Genomic DNA, 14,942 nt, shown 5'->3' with positions numbered 1-14,942 from the left:
GGACGGAATCTTGAACAGTAACGGTGTAATCGTCAGAATTTTGAACTTTCAAGCCTCCGATCCGTCATGTACGTCGATCAACCGAGGTGAACCTCAAGTGATTATTGATTTAGATGTTGAGAGAAGTCGCGCCCAAGTGGTGGCGTTGACTTCAACAACTAGAAAATGTCAAACTTGGCATCGAAAAAGTTGCCAAGTAACCGGGTCTTGTCCTTCACTCGGTTCACCAAGTTAGGACTTTCATCATAGTTAACATTCCAAAAATATTTGATTCCCCCAATGGATTAGGTTGGGTTGCTATATATAGAAAGCGGGAGATTACTATTTTGCTCATGCCTTTGGAAGCTCGTAATTCATTTGTTACAATTTTGTTTCGCGAATGGTTTTTGCCTACGCTATCGTAGGATCGAACTTAATCTAGAATACTAAAAGTGACCCTAAAAGGTCTATTGATTTTTTTAATGACTAATTAGAAAAAATCAAACTTTACAACTAAGTAATCAAAACTCCAAGTTAAAGGAAAATATATCAATTTCTCAAAAACGAATATAATTTATTGAATACTTGAATCGGTGGATGGGATTTCACAGCTAAGACCTTCACTTTGTCTACTTTGTATGCTTTTCTCTCTGTCTCTTGCTCTCTCTCTCCCTTGCTCTATCTATTTGCATCAACAGCCTCACCCACCGCCTAAATCTCAAAATCTGTTTACTACTCACTCATGGGTCGGCTCGATCTGAGGCTTAGATTGATGTAGGCGCCACCCCACACCTCTTCTCCCATAATTTTAGCCTTAACATGGGTTATGGCTTAGAGGAATTTGTTGCATATAATGCAGCTGTGAATTGCCTCAAGATTGGTAGAAAATTTTCTAGAGTTCTTGTCATAGGCAGAGATTATCACAAGGTCAAATTTCTAGGCCATTGGAAAATTAAGCATGTGGTACAATTAGGCTTCCCTTGTGAGGTCAATATTAATCATGCTGCACATTTTCCAGAGATTAGGCATGTAATATATTTAGGATGCGTTTGTTTAGCTTCCTTAACTTTCACTGGATTAGACTAGATTAGACTGGACTATAGTGTAATGTTTGTTAGATATTGGGATTATGTTTAATGAGACTAAAGGGGACTCGTGTGGACTAATAGGCTCGCTAGAAGTTCTTAGCAAGAGCCCTCGAAAAGGAGGAGACTAGCTAAAACTGTATTCCTTCTCTACTATCTTCTGTCTCTTCCTCCTCCAACAAGACCCATATAATTGCACCACCTCCGACCGTTGTGGGCATAGATCGCCGCTGATGATCTCCATTCAAACCCGAATCACAAGATCTTTGTGAACCCAATGGTGGGTAAGGATAAAATATTAATAGAGATATAGATAAATTAATATAATATTATTAGAATTTATTAATTATCTTGCTTTTTAATCCGACACTGCACCAAATGTTTCTCTAAGTTAGTCTAGCTTAGTCTATTCTAAGGCAATCCAACTTAGTCATTAAAGCTAGTCTAGTCTAAGATAGTCCGATACAATAAACGCACCCTTAAGTTATGGTGGTTGATAGCAAAGAGAAAACAAAATTGGAGGTGGGCTCCAAAGATCTTGTAGGTTTGAACGAGACAAAAGGTTTAAACGAGGATGAGCTTTTGTGGAAGGTGATGAGAGGGGTTGTCGCTAACTAGTATGTCGACAAGAGCAATTCTAGACAGTGTGAAGAAGAGAAAGAAAAGGAAAGGACATGTAGAGAGGGAAGAGAGAGTGAGTCGGACAAAAAAATGTGGATTAATATCAATACATGTTAATAAGATGACTTAAAAAAATGATAAAAAGTATTAAATTTAAAAAAAAATTTAGGTCGTGACTTAATTCGACAATGCATCTTACATTTCGTTATTTTTATAATATTTAATTTATGCCGCACTAATGCAGCTTAAGTCTCGAAACTAATTCAGTTCAAAATAATCAGAAACATTATTATCCCTGCAAACACATCACATCACCATTTGTTTTTTCCATCTCAAATGTCACATGTCTTATCAGCAATGAGAGTATAATGTGCCTGCATTCTCTCCATTTTACTGCATACGAATGCAAATACCATCGAAATATTTATTATTTATAAATATAAATATTACCATGATGTAGTAGGATGTATTCCATAGCATAGTGATCATGATGACGTAGCCTCCTAATAAATAAAATAATACAAAATGAAGCTGACAAATAAATAGAAAATTAGAAAGAAAAAAATATTGGTGTGTGTCTGGTGTGCAAGTAATAATATTTTTTCTTTTTTGGTATTAGCTTTGAAATCGAGACGCATGCAAAAAGCTAATGATGGTGTCCTCTGCTGCCTCGCCATGCCTTTTAGTATTTCAAAAGCTTTTCTCTTTTTATTTTTTTTATTTTTTTACTTTATTTTTATTTTTATTCTCTTTCTCTGATGGGCGCTTTATCTCTCACTCTGCAGGGACTGCACATCTTCCTCTAATATTTCCTTTTGACCCAATTGCCATCATGAATGATACTAACTAACTCCCTTTAATAGAAAGATCCTAAAAATTCTTCAGGACCTTTGATTCAAATTGTATCTTCCTAAAAAATAAAATAAAATAATCTATTAAGTTTCATTTAATCTTACAATCTAGTGACATTTTTTTTCATTTATAAATAAGAGGTCTTAAGTTCGATTTTTGCTAAAAAATAAATTTGAACCACATTATTGCTTGCCTATTGTGAGGTTTAACCTACTTCCTTATCTTCTTAACGTAGATAACATCGTTTGTTAAAAAAAAAACCACCCAATTTGATTCATACATGCAATAACACAATAATTTATTAACATTCCAATAAGACATTTTACAATTTTTTTATATTTAAAAAAATTACACGTATAAAAAGTGTAAAATGATATTTTAAAGTGTCAATGGCATTTTTCTGCTTGCGTGAGAATTTTGTTTGGTATTTCTAAATCCTATTTTATTGACACGAGTCATAATTAAGTTCATAACAGGTGAAACTAACAACGCTTAGCTCATTTTTGTTAGATAATCTGGTAAATGAGATTGTACCGAGGTTAATACTTTCAATTTTTGGAGAGATTTATTTTTTTATTTTTTTTTGGAATTTCTAAATCCCACTTCTTTACTTGACCTCAATTTGAATTTTTGTGATTTGGTAATAGAGATTGTAAATTCCAATGACATCACATAATCAAAAAGAAAAAAAATGATGATAATAACTGATGCTGCTTAATCTTTGTTTGTTACGAAGAATTCTCTGTACGCAACGCTTTTTTTTAGCAAAGATCACATAGCTAATGTGTAAAGAAATAATTAGAAGAGCGTTATATACATACGTAGTTTACATGAGTCACATATAATGACATTTAAATAAATCGAAAAACTAGTAGATTTTGCATTCAAATCGTAAGTTACTGCAAAAACAAGAAAAGCAAATCAAAACCAAAACGAGAAACAGGGAATACATTTGATCAGAATTACTGATGACATAATTATACGAGAAACATGGTATACATTTGTTGTTGGCAAGAACTCTCATTGTATACGTGGTTGCATCCGGTTGGCCCACTTTGATCTTAGTTTTTACTGTGGTTGGTTGGTCTGAAAATTCAAAGGCATTGAAGAAAAGTAATCATGCGAATTGAGTTCAAGGCCATTTTGGTCATTCAAGAAGCGTGAAAGAAAAACGAAAAGATATTCAAAGGTAAAGATTTTTTAGCTACCTACACTGTGGAGCGAGCAAAGAACACTCTCTCTCCTCTCTCCTCTCTCCTCTCTCACCCTCTCTCTCCTCATCTGAGCCGAAAGTGACGAGCCAATGAAAACCAACAATATCATCATCAGCAGCAGCAACAAAACTGTATGAATCCGAAAGCAGAAACAAGAAAAGCAAACCAAAAAACCAAAACGAGAAACAAAGCAAAACATACCGCTAGTGGTTTACCTTTTGTTCTTCTTCTTACTCCAGCTCCATACCCTCCAACTTTCAGCTCCCAAAACCCAAATCCCGCACGCAAACCATGCTGCTTCAACCCTTTAAGTCCTAGAAAATGTCTCGGGGGTTGGACATGGAAGCCATCGAGATCGGCGACACGGTGACGTTTCCTCTGGTTCTCAGGCCGTAGAACAGAGATCGTGTAAACACGGAATTCCTGCAATGAATCAGACAAGAACACGTGTACAAAATAATATTTGTATTAATGATTTAGGGGTTACAATCTCTTCTACAAATTTATCCTCTGATTCTATCTTTGAAACGTGTAGATGTAGTGTTGTTGATCCAAGGGCCGTCGAGGCTTGATCTTGGACGAACAGTTGATGAATGATGAACACCTTCTTCAAGGGCCGTCGGGGCTTGATCTTGAATGGGTGGAAGTTCTTCAAGGGGCGTTGGAGCTTGATCTTGAAGGAGGATTTCACGAAGAACAGATAGGGTTTTCTTGATCCTTCGGGATTTGCTTGAGAGCTTCAGAGTTTCGAGGCTTCAAAGCTTTGGTGTGGTGTGATTTCTCTTCCAATTTGGGAGTAGAGAAAGTGTATCTAAAATCCCCCCTTTGATTCTTTGATGGAGGAGCCTATTTATAGGCTTTGGGAATGAACCACCACCATCCATTTGTTTTGGTGGATGTTGTAGGTGAATTGGTGGATTGTTGTAGGTGAATTGGTGGATTGTTGTAGGTGAATTTGGGTGGAGGTTGTAGGTGAATTTGGATGGATTGTTGTAGGTGAATTTGGGTGTATGTTGTAGGTGAATTTGGGTAGGTGAATTTGGGTGGAGGTTGTAGGTGAATTTGGATGGATTGTTGTAGGTGAATTTGGGTGTATGTTGTAGGTGAATTTGGGTAGGATTGTTGTAGGTGAATTTGGGTGTATGTTGTAGGTGAATTTGGGTGAAGGTTGTAGGTGAATTTGGATGGATTGTTGTAGGTGAATTTGGGTGTATGTTGTAGGTGAATTTGGGTGAAGGTTGTAGTTTTAATGCAATGGTCAACATTTATTTCACTAAAATTTCAATGTTTACAAATGTAATTTTAATGTGATGGCTAACATTTATTTCAACGAAATTTCAATGTCTACAAATGCCCCCACTTCAAGGCGCGTAGTATACATGTGCTTGCCACGTGTAGAAGATGCGTTTTGAAGTCCCTTAATGTAGATGTCGATCCAAGGGCCGTTGAGGCTTGATCTTGAACTGGTCTGGGAGTTTCTTCAAGTGCCGTTAAGGCTTGTTCTTGAATTTTGTTTGAAATTTCCTCAAAGGCCGTTGAGGCTTGATCTTGGATGAAATTGGACCACAAGGAGCCTCACGTAGTAGACGATCCTTGGCTTTGATAATGGATGAATCGGCACGTATTTTGTTGTGCTTGTTGACTTTCCACAGCTTTGATCTTGAACTAGGCTGGAGGAGTTTTCTGGTTTCCTCCAACGGACTTTCCACAGACTTAATCTTGAACTGGATTTGACTCAAGGGTGGTGGACACTTGATCTTGAGTCAGGGTCGTTGAGGCTTGATTTCGAACTTAAACATGACCACGAGCAGTTTCAGGACATGCATGCTTTGAAAGATCAAGGAAGTTCGCAGCATTTTCATATGAACCCTGAGCAGTTTAGTCAACAGTATGATCTTCAAGATTGATGGGCTCTTCTTCCAGTTGGTGACTTGATCTTTAAGGATTATCGAGGCTTTGCTCTTCGGTGACGGTGCCAGCGAAGGGTTGTTAAAGCTTCTCGAGCCTTTTGGTTAGAGCAACGCTGTCCAGCTTGGATCTTTACTTGAACTCATCCGTCTGGATTGTGTGGTTATGCAGGGAAGGGCTTCATGCTTCATGATTTATTCCAGCTCGTTGTATTGCATTCTTCTCTGCTTGTTTCTTTTGCATAGCTGAAGCGGTGTGCAACCTTTTGCCTTTAAATGGTTCTTCGGAGCATAATCTCTCAGCGACTCACCCATGCTTGGCAGCTTCAGTGCAAAGCGCCGATGTTAACAGATCCACACTCCTGAAGCATTTGCTGAGGGGATTCGAGACATATCAGCAGTTGAAGATGAGCACTCGAGAGCAACGCTAGGTAAGTAACCAGGCAAAGGTTCCGGGCAATCAGTTCCTGGTCGGACATTTAATTTCAGGTTCCGACTGATTGCATCATTTCTCCTTGTTCAGCAGGCAAGAGCAAGGGCAAAGGAGAAGATGGGGGAAGAGCATGATATGAGATACCTTTGCTTTCGACCCCAGTGATATGAGATACTTTTGCTTTTGAAGAAGTAGCGGACGATCAACACATGCATTCGTCGTGCTTGTCTCCATATGCTTCGATGCATCATCTTCATCTGCATCATCTTCACCTGCATCATCAGGAGCTTGAGTGGAGGTTCCGACATATTGCTTTCTTTATCCTTGTCTTCGCAGTGAAGAGGGAGGACAAAGAAAAGGATAGGGAGAAAGCATGCTATGAGATACTCTTGCTCTCAACCCCAATGATATGAGATACCTTTACTCTGGTGTGGCTTGGTTGAAGAGGCGTTTCTAGGGAGGAAGAAAACTGAGTTTTGGTTGCAGATGCCCTCGGCGAGGAAGAAAGGTCAGGCTGGATGTGTTTTCAGGGAGGAAGAAACTGAGTTTTGGTTGCAGATGTCTTCGGCAAGGAAGAAAGGGGTCAGGCTGGATGCGTGTCTTGCTATGGGATGGAGGTCGAATTATATGGTGAGCTCTCAACATCAAGTGGCAGGGCGAGCGTGGCCTTGTCACCCACGCTTGTCGGCAGAAGTGTGGTAGTTGGCATAATGGACCTCACGCGTTTTCAACTTTGTCAGTGATATCTGACAAAGTTGCACGTGATAGCCGAAAGCTGAGATTGTGTCTGAAAAGTGTCGACGGACTTTACGCAGGAAAATCCGGGTTTTGAAATTCGGAGAGTGGTGTCTCTTCGATTTACGAACGAATGGTTGTGCTGCCTCTCATTTTTAAGAGGTGTCAATTGTATTCAACACGCAAAATTTGAAGATTGCCTGCCCGTGAAAAATTATCTCTGCTACTCTTTGCTTCATCCAACCTTTTTCTTTTAGTATTTTTTGAAAATGGCTTCCCCTTTTAACATTTGCTTAGATTTGAGTCTTAGCAGTGACACAGGTGCACCGCGTCAGGGTAATGTATGGCGCCCGTCTTTTTTTTCTTCTAATGGCCCTCTTACAGTTGAGGACTCTGTGATGAGGGATGCAACCACGGCTACGGTTGTAGCTAGAAACCTCATCACTCCTAAAGATAATAGGATACTTTCACGACGATCCGATGAGTTAGCTGTTCAAGAGTCCCAGGCTCTCAGTGTCCAGTGTGCGAACTCTGTTTCCAACATGGGCCAACGCTTACTTGCTCGAACTCGCCAGGTTGAATCATTGACAGCCGAGGTGGCGGCTCTTAGTCAAGAGATTAGGCAGCTCAAGCGTGAGAATAGAGAGTTGCATGTGCTTGCAAATAGTTATTCGACGAGCATGAAGAGGAAGCTTGATCAGCTGACGGACTCCGAAGGTCGAATTCAAAGTGACCATCGGAAGTTTGTGGATGTATTCCGGAGGCACTTTTTGCCTTCGTCATCTGGAATTCAACCAAGTATTGAGGCTCCGAATAAGCTATCTTCAGTGCCTCCCTCCTTTAGGGTTCCACCGAGTACCAAGGCTCCAAGTACTGAGGCTTCACACAAGTGACATTCGTGAAGGCTTTTTTTTTTTTTTTTTTTTTTTTTTTTTTTTTCGTGTAATTTCTCGGAGATATTAATGGACATGCCTTATTTTATTCAGTATGTTGTGTTGAAACGCAAACAAAACGCATATCTGACTAAGATGCATTACTTCCCTATGCACCCACTTCCTTTTAGATGGTGACTAGTGCACCCATTTCTTTTTAGATGGTGACTGGAAGCATCATTTTGTCATCACCACCCATTTCCTTTTCCATTATTGACTTGCGAATAGTAATACACACTCGTGAGTGGCTTGACGATAGCACAGTTGGTTTTTTTTTTTTTTTTTTTTTTTTTTTTTTTTTTTTTTTTTTTTTTTTTTTTGCCTTCCTCACTGCATTGCGTTCTTCTCGCATGCGGACCATCTTTTCACTTGCACAATCACCTTATCACAATCTTCATTGGATGCGGATTGCTTTTTTACACAGTCACTGTATCGCATGCGGATCATTGTTTGCACAGTCACTGCACTACATGCAAACCGGTTTTATTTGCAGCCTGTTGAGACCAATATATATATACACACGCATTCATACACACATGCATACATACATAGGGCATTGCGTAGTCTTTACATAGACACTGTACCAGCTTACTGCCCTGAATCTTACATGCACTCTCCTGTTTCTTTGCTGCGACGTGCTCTTCTCGTCTGCCGTGTGGTGAGCTCGGTGTTGGACAAAAAGTGGTGCAGCTTCTTCAACCCCATCACCCTGCAGTCGGTCACGTCTATGTTCATCGTGTTCATCCGAAGTCTTCACTTCGGCAGAGGAAAAGCTCACCATCATCAAAATTAGGGCAGCAACAACAAACTTCATTATCCTGCAAGCTTCAGGGAGAGTTGCATGAGAGTATGAGGACGGAAGGATGAAGGACTGCAGCATGGTTGCTACAACCGCTCGGGCTTCCGTTTATCGTCCTCGACGGCGCTGCAAATGTTTCCACCAATGGAGAAGAGGAAGGAGGGCGCTGCCTTCACTCTGTGAGGTATGTTTTATTGCTGAGGACGGTTTGCCGCATATATAAATATATATATATTTTTTTTATTTTTTATATAGTGCTCTGTCAGGCTGAGGTTGCTAAACCGGCGAAGAACCTAGGAAGGCATCAAAAGTCTGCTCTGCTTGACTCGATCAGAGAAAGTGAATGCGAGTGCAAGTTCGAATGACAAGGCCGAGTTGCTTTCCCCGTCTTCAACCGCTGCAGCTTCATTCTTGTTGCTACAGGTTCGTCTTTGTTGTGGCTTGGAGAGAAAGACGTCGCTGCAAAGGAGAGAGAGAGAAACACCACATCTGGATTCAGATTTTGTGCATCTGCAGGTCTTCCTTTCGTTTGTGGGTGACTGTGCAACTTTTATGAGAGGAAGAAGAAGAGTCAACGGAAAAGAAGGTGTTTGCGGACGAGGTCGCGTGGCTGACTTGGAGGTCCACTTGCTTCGGGTGTGCGCACCATGTGTTGCAGGTGGGGTTTTGCTGTGTAATGCCTTTTGGTCACAGTTTTCCCTTGGTGGTGACGTTGGCGTAGTGCTCACCTTTGTAATATGGCTTTGTAACCAAATCATTTCTTTAAAGAAATAAAATATTCATATCTTGAATTGCTATTTATTCTTCAAAGTGTTTGTGTTTTTGTTGGTGATGTGACTGTACTTGAAGTTTTGAAGTTTCAAGTTGCCTACGTACCCCCGGTTGATGAGGGATCAAGTCATAACGTAGTTCAAATGAGCGATGAATTTATTTATTTATTTTTTTTTTTTTTTATAGTGATTTTGATGATGATTTTGCCGTACACAGTTTATGCTCTTGCGGGCCAGGAGCTTTGTGCCGTGTGCAGTTTAGGCTCATGCAGGCAAGGAGTCTGGTCGTCGCTTTTTAGGGGTAGTAACGCTTCAAGAATCTGCCATTGATGGGACCGATCTTCAAGCCGTCCTCTGCCATGATTAAGTAGGCGCCGCTTATGTAGACCTCTTGTATTACGTACGGTCCATCCCACTTTGATGTGAACTTGCTTTTTGTCTTGTGAGTTGTGATGATAGGCCTTCGTAATGCAAGGACGAGATCTCCAGTTTGGAAAGACCTTGGGCGGACCTTCTTGTTGAATGCCTTGGATAGCCGTGCTTGGTAGCATTCCAGGTGTTGTTGAGCTTCGAGCCTTCTTTCGTCAAGTGATTCCAACTCTTGAAGGCGCAACTTTGCATTCTCTTCATCAGTCAAACCTTCTTGTATAGCCATCCTAAGTGAGGGGATTTGACTTTCTAGCGGTAAAACAGCTTCCACGCCATATACGAGAGAATAAGGGGTAGCTTGGGTAGGAGTCCTATGCGTCGTCCTATATGCCCAAAGTGCCTCGCTTATTCTTTCATGCCAGTCCCTCTTTGTTCGGCCGATCACCTTCTTTAAGAGGTTGCACAATGTTTTGTTGAATGCTTCCGCTAGACCGTTGGCCGGAGCATGATACATGGAAGACTTATGCTGCTTGAACTTGTATTTCTCACAGAGCTCGTCTACAAGTCGGTTGGAGAACTGTTTTCCATTGTCCGTGATAATGTAACGAGGCACACCATATCTGTGGATGATATGTTCTTTGATGAAACGGACAACAGTTTCCTTTTTTACTTCCCTTAGGGGTATGGCTTCAGCCCACTTGGAAAAGTAATCTGTTGCAGCTAGGATGTAGGCTTCTCCTGCAGATGACTTTGGAGTAATTGGTCCCACGACGTCCAGTCCCCATGCATCGAATGGCCACGAAGCAGTTGTAGGGTGTAATGGTTCAGGTGGTTGATGTATGAAGTTGGCGTGGAATTGGCAAGCTTGGCACCTTTTGGCATGTTCCAGGCAATCCTTCACCATACTTGGCCAGTAGTAACCCATTCTTTTGAGCTGGAAATGTAGCTTTGGTCCAGATTGATGCGCCCCGCACACGCCTGAGTGCGCTTCTTCCATGGCTTGATTGGCTTCTTCCTCACCTAGACATCTCAGAAGTACTCCTTCGAAAGAGCGCCGGTAGAGTGCTTCTTTGTAGTAGAGGAAGCGAGGTGCTCGTCGACGTATTTCAGAGCGGTGTCTAGGATCATTTGGAAGTTTTCCATACTCTAAGTAGTCAATCAATGGTTGTCTCCATTCTTCAACATCGACTGGAAGTACCGAGATGACATTTGTATCATCTAGTAGCATTTCGGTGGCGAGGGGGATGACCCATCTTTGGCAAACTGGCACGTCTGCCGCTTCGTCTTCTCCTAGTGTCATACTCGAGGCTAGGTTAGCGAGAGCGTCTGCCATTTGATTTTCTTTTCTCGGCACATGTTCTAGTGTTACGGCCTCGAACTTTTGTAGCAGCTGAGTTGCCAGTCGGAAGTACGGGACGAGATCGTCTTTTCTCACCTCATATTCAGTCAAGAGTTGACTAATTATGAGCTTGGAGTCGCCATATACCTCGAGGGTTGTGATTTCCATGTTGATCGCCATTTGGAGCCCGATGATTAGTGCTTGGTACTCAGCGACGTTGTTGGAGCACAATTCGCTTAGTTGGAATGAATAAGGTAGTATTTGCCTTTGTGGCGACATGAATACTACTCCTGCCCCCGCTCCGTCTGCTCGTGCAGATCCGTCGAAGAACATCGTCCATCTCGGGAATATGTCAATGTAGAATACCTCCTCGTCAGGCAAGTCGTCTGAGATTTTCCAATCGGCTGGGATTGGATGATCGGCAAGGAAGTCTGCTAATGCTTGTCCCTTGACGGCTTTAGCTGGGACGTAAATGATCTCGTATTGATTGAGAATCAACGCCCATTTAGCTAGTCGCCCTGTCAAAACTGGCTTGGACATGACGTATTTAACCGGGTCAGCTTTAGCAACCAAGTGGATGGTGTAAGCATGCATGTAATGTCTAAGCTTCTGGATGGCAAACACCAAGGCAAGGCACATTTTTTCTATTGGGGAGTAGTTCAACTCAGCGCCGGTGAGTGTTCGACTCAAGTAGTAAAGCGCTCCTTCTTTCTGGAATTCGTTTTCCTGTGCCAAGAGTGCTCCCACTGAACTTTCCTGAGCGGCGATGTACAATATGAGTGGTTTCCCGGGCACAGGCGCCCCCAGGACAGGTGGACTTGATAAATATTTTTTTATGCTTTCAAAAGCGTTGTGGCACGCTTCGTCCCATACGAACGGGACATCCTTTTTCATGAGTCGACTAAACGGTTGACAACGCCCTGCAAGGTTGGAGATGAAGCGTCTGATGAAGGCTAGTCGTCCTTGTAGACTTTTCAGCTCGTGCAGGTTTCTTGGCTCGGGCATGTTTCGAATGGCCTTGATCTTTGATTGGTCCACTTCAATGCCACGGTGCTTGACAACGAAGCCGAGAAACTTTCCTGAGGTGACGCCAAATGCACATTTTAACGGGTTCATCTTGAGGTTGTATTTTCGCAGCCTTTCGAACACTACTCGCAAATCCTTCAAGTGATCTGATCTTTTCTTTGTTTTGACCACCACATCGTCTACATAACATTCTACGTTTTTGTGTAGCATGTCATTGAAGATTTTCTGCATTGCTCGCTGATATGTGGCTCCAGCGTTCTTTAGACCAAAGGGCATCACCTTGTAGCAGTAGATACCTTTTGGAGTGCGGAATGCTGTTAGTTCCTCATCTTCGAGAGCCATACGAATTTGATTGTATCCAGAAGAGCCGTCCATAAATGACAGTGCCTCATGGCCAGTGGTCGCGTCCACCATGATTTCGATGATCGGCAAGGGAAAGTCATCTTTCGGGCAAGCGTCATTGAGGTCCCGAAAGTCTACACAAACACGTATTTGTCCAGATTTCTTAAGGACGATGACGATGTTGGAGATCCACTTAGGGTATTGCACCTCTCGAATGAAGCCTGCTTCGATTAGCTTGTCAATCTCTACCTCAATTTGTGGAATGAGCTCGGATCGATAGCGCCTTTGAGTTTGCTTTATTGGTCTCGTTCCGGGCTTAACTGCAAGATGATGTACAGCGATGACAGGGTCAAGGCCGGGCATTTCCTTGTAAGTCCAAGCAAAGACGTCTTTGTACTCTGATAACAGTTGGTAATACTCGTCTACCTCGTCCGCACTTAGCAACGCACTCACGAAGATAGGTCTCTGCTCCTCTTTTGTGCCTAAGTTGAGTTCCTTGAGATCATCGACTGTGGATTGCCCCCCATCCTCCAGTTGTGGTGGCGCAGCAGTGACATCTTCTTCGGGGATCTCATCTTCTTCGCTTTCTTGGATCGTGATGTGGAAGACATCTTGGAATTCCTCTTCGGTGTCGTCCTCTTGGGCTGGTCGGCATGAAGATTGTCCAGTGTGGATGATGGTGCGCCTTCTTACTTTTAGTGGTCCATTTGTGTCCACCTCCAAGATTGCTTGGCGCTTCATCCTTGAAGGAATTGAGCTTCGAATATCACATTTTTCTGCTATCATGACGAGCTTTTCTTCCTTTGACGTGGTCTTCCTATTTCTAGAAAACTTCTTGTTGTCTTCAAGTCTTTCCAAAGCTGACTGACGAGGAAGAGAGCTAGTCGTGTTGCTTTGCTTCTTAGGTTTTGACAACCTTTCAAAAACAGAGCTTTGGGATGCTAGCATGTTAAGTCTCTTGAAGACGGAGGTTCGGTTTTGACCACCAATGCGGTTAAATGCTGACATTCTGGGTTTTGAACGATTCATCCTATCGAAGACTGACGTCCAAGGGGTGGATTTAGGCTCATCATGATCTTGTTCAATACTCACGCTGATGTGTTGAGTGCTAGCATTTTTCGCTTTGCTTGAAATCTTCACGGGTGCGTTTGGTGTGAAGCCTAGTCCAGCTTTGTTGTTATCAACTCCGTAACCGTGCTTCTTCAACTTCCTTTGAGTCTCGGTGAGGTCACGTTCTTTATTGTTAACGGTGTTTGAAACCTTCTTTCCATGATTCGAAGAAGAAGCAAAGTCGTAGCCAGCTTTCGACATGAGTTTATAGGCGTTTGGATCAAAACCTTCTTCGGTCCTCTGGGTTGGGAGAAAGCTTGGTTCCACCCCCTTTGGTAGAGCTTTTATGAAGCCTTGTGGTAGTCTTGCGACCTTAGTACCGCCTAGCTGTGTCAGAGGTAAAACTGCATTCGTCTTGAGCAACTTTACATTATCCATATACCTCTGTGCATCGGCTTTGTTTGCTCCAGTTTCGAACGGAGATTGACCATTCTTTCTTCTCGACATCGGGATGTATCGGAAGACGGGTGTGTTTGGTCCATTTGAGGGCGTCTTACTCTCCTTTGTTGTTGCACGTTTAGCCAGCTCATTATCGTTCTTGCTTGAAGACGGCGTAACTTCTTCTTCTTGCTTCTTGGGCATGGCTTGTCGTTCCTGCTTTTTAGGTGTTGCTTTGCCCGTGGATTTGATCTCTTTTGGAAGAGCTTCGGGCACCATGTCTTCATCCATGTAGAACTTGGCGTCTGCGAAATGTGATTCGGCTTCAGTGAATGGTTTGGTGTCGCCATAGATCACCTTCACTCCTTCTCGGTAGAATTTTAAGCATTGGTGAAGGGTGGACGGTACTACTCCATTCGCATGGATCCAAGGCCTTCCTAAGAGTAAGCCGTAGGAAGTTCTTGCATCAATCACGTGGAATATCGTGCTCGACTTGAGTTCGCCAATAGTCATCTCCACTCGGATCATGCCCATCGCTCTTTGTCCTCCTTGATTAAAACCTTGGATTAGTAGACGACTTAGGGACAGTTCATCCGCCTTGATGCCGATTGTAATCATTGTCGACTTTGGCATGATGTTTATGGCTGATCCACCATCCACAAGCATGCGGTTGACTTTGTGCCCCTTTACATACCCAGAGACGAAAAGAGGACGGTTGTGAGGCTTGGATCCTAGCAGCAAGTCTTCGTCGGTGAAATGGATTGCGTCCTCGATGGCACAACATGTGGCACATTCATGTGGCCGAGGCTTCAAGCCTTCGTTCTTGCTTTCTTGCACTTCGTGTTCATTGGGACTTTCCAAGACAGCTGCTAATGCTATTCGCATCTTCTTTGGTAATCGTAACGCTTCATCAATGTTAAAGTGTGTTGGCAGACCTTCTTCGAGCGTGAAAGTTTTTTCTCCCTCAGTGGTGATATCTTTGCCTTTTGAAGGTTCTTCCATTTCTACTCCGACCATATGGCATGCAGCGATAGTGCATTGTTGGAAGAAG

General features: G+C 42.5%; 1 long non-coding RNA gene across 2 annotated transcripts; it reads right to left on the bottom strand.

The window, feature by feature from the left end:
• Positions 1–3,393: 3,393 nt before the first annotated feature.
• On the bottom strand, positions 3,394–4,575 carry LOC103454846 (uncharacterized). Of its 2 annotated transcripts, none has more exons than XR_011577778.1 (4): positions 3,953–4,575; positions 3,746–3,818; positions 3,537–3,623; positions 3,394–3,436 (listed from the first exon to the last, which is right to left on the bottom strand). It is a non-coding gene; the product is annotated as an uncharacterized lncRNA (long non-coding RNA). The 2 variants fall into 2 exon arrangements; XR_011577779.1 differs by having other exon boundaries at positions 3,967–4,575.
• Between the last annotated feature and the right edge of the window lie 10,367 nt (positions 4,576–14,942).

The sequence above is a fragment of the Malus domestica genome, chromosome 17 (assembly GCF_042453785.1).
Source record: "Malus domestica chromosome 17, GDT2T_hap1".
NCBI lineage: Eukaryota > Viridiplantae > Streptophyta > Magnoliopsida > Rosales > Rosaceae > Malus > Malus domestica.
The sequence above is the reverse complement of the archived record's forward strand: the minus strand, read 5'-3'. Positions and strand labels throughout refer to the sequence as shown.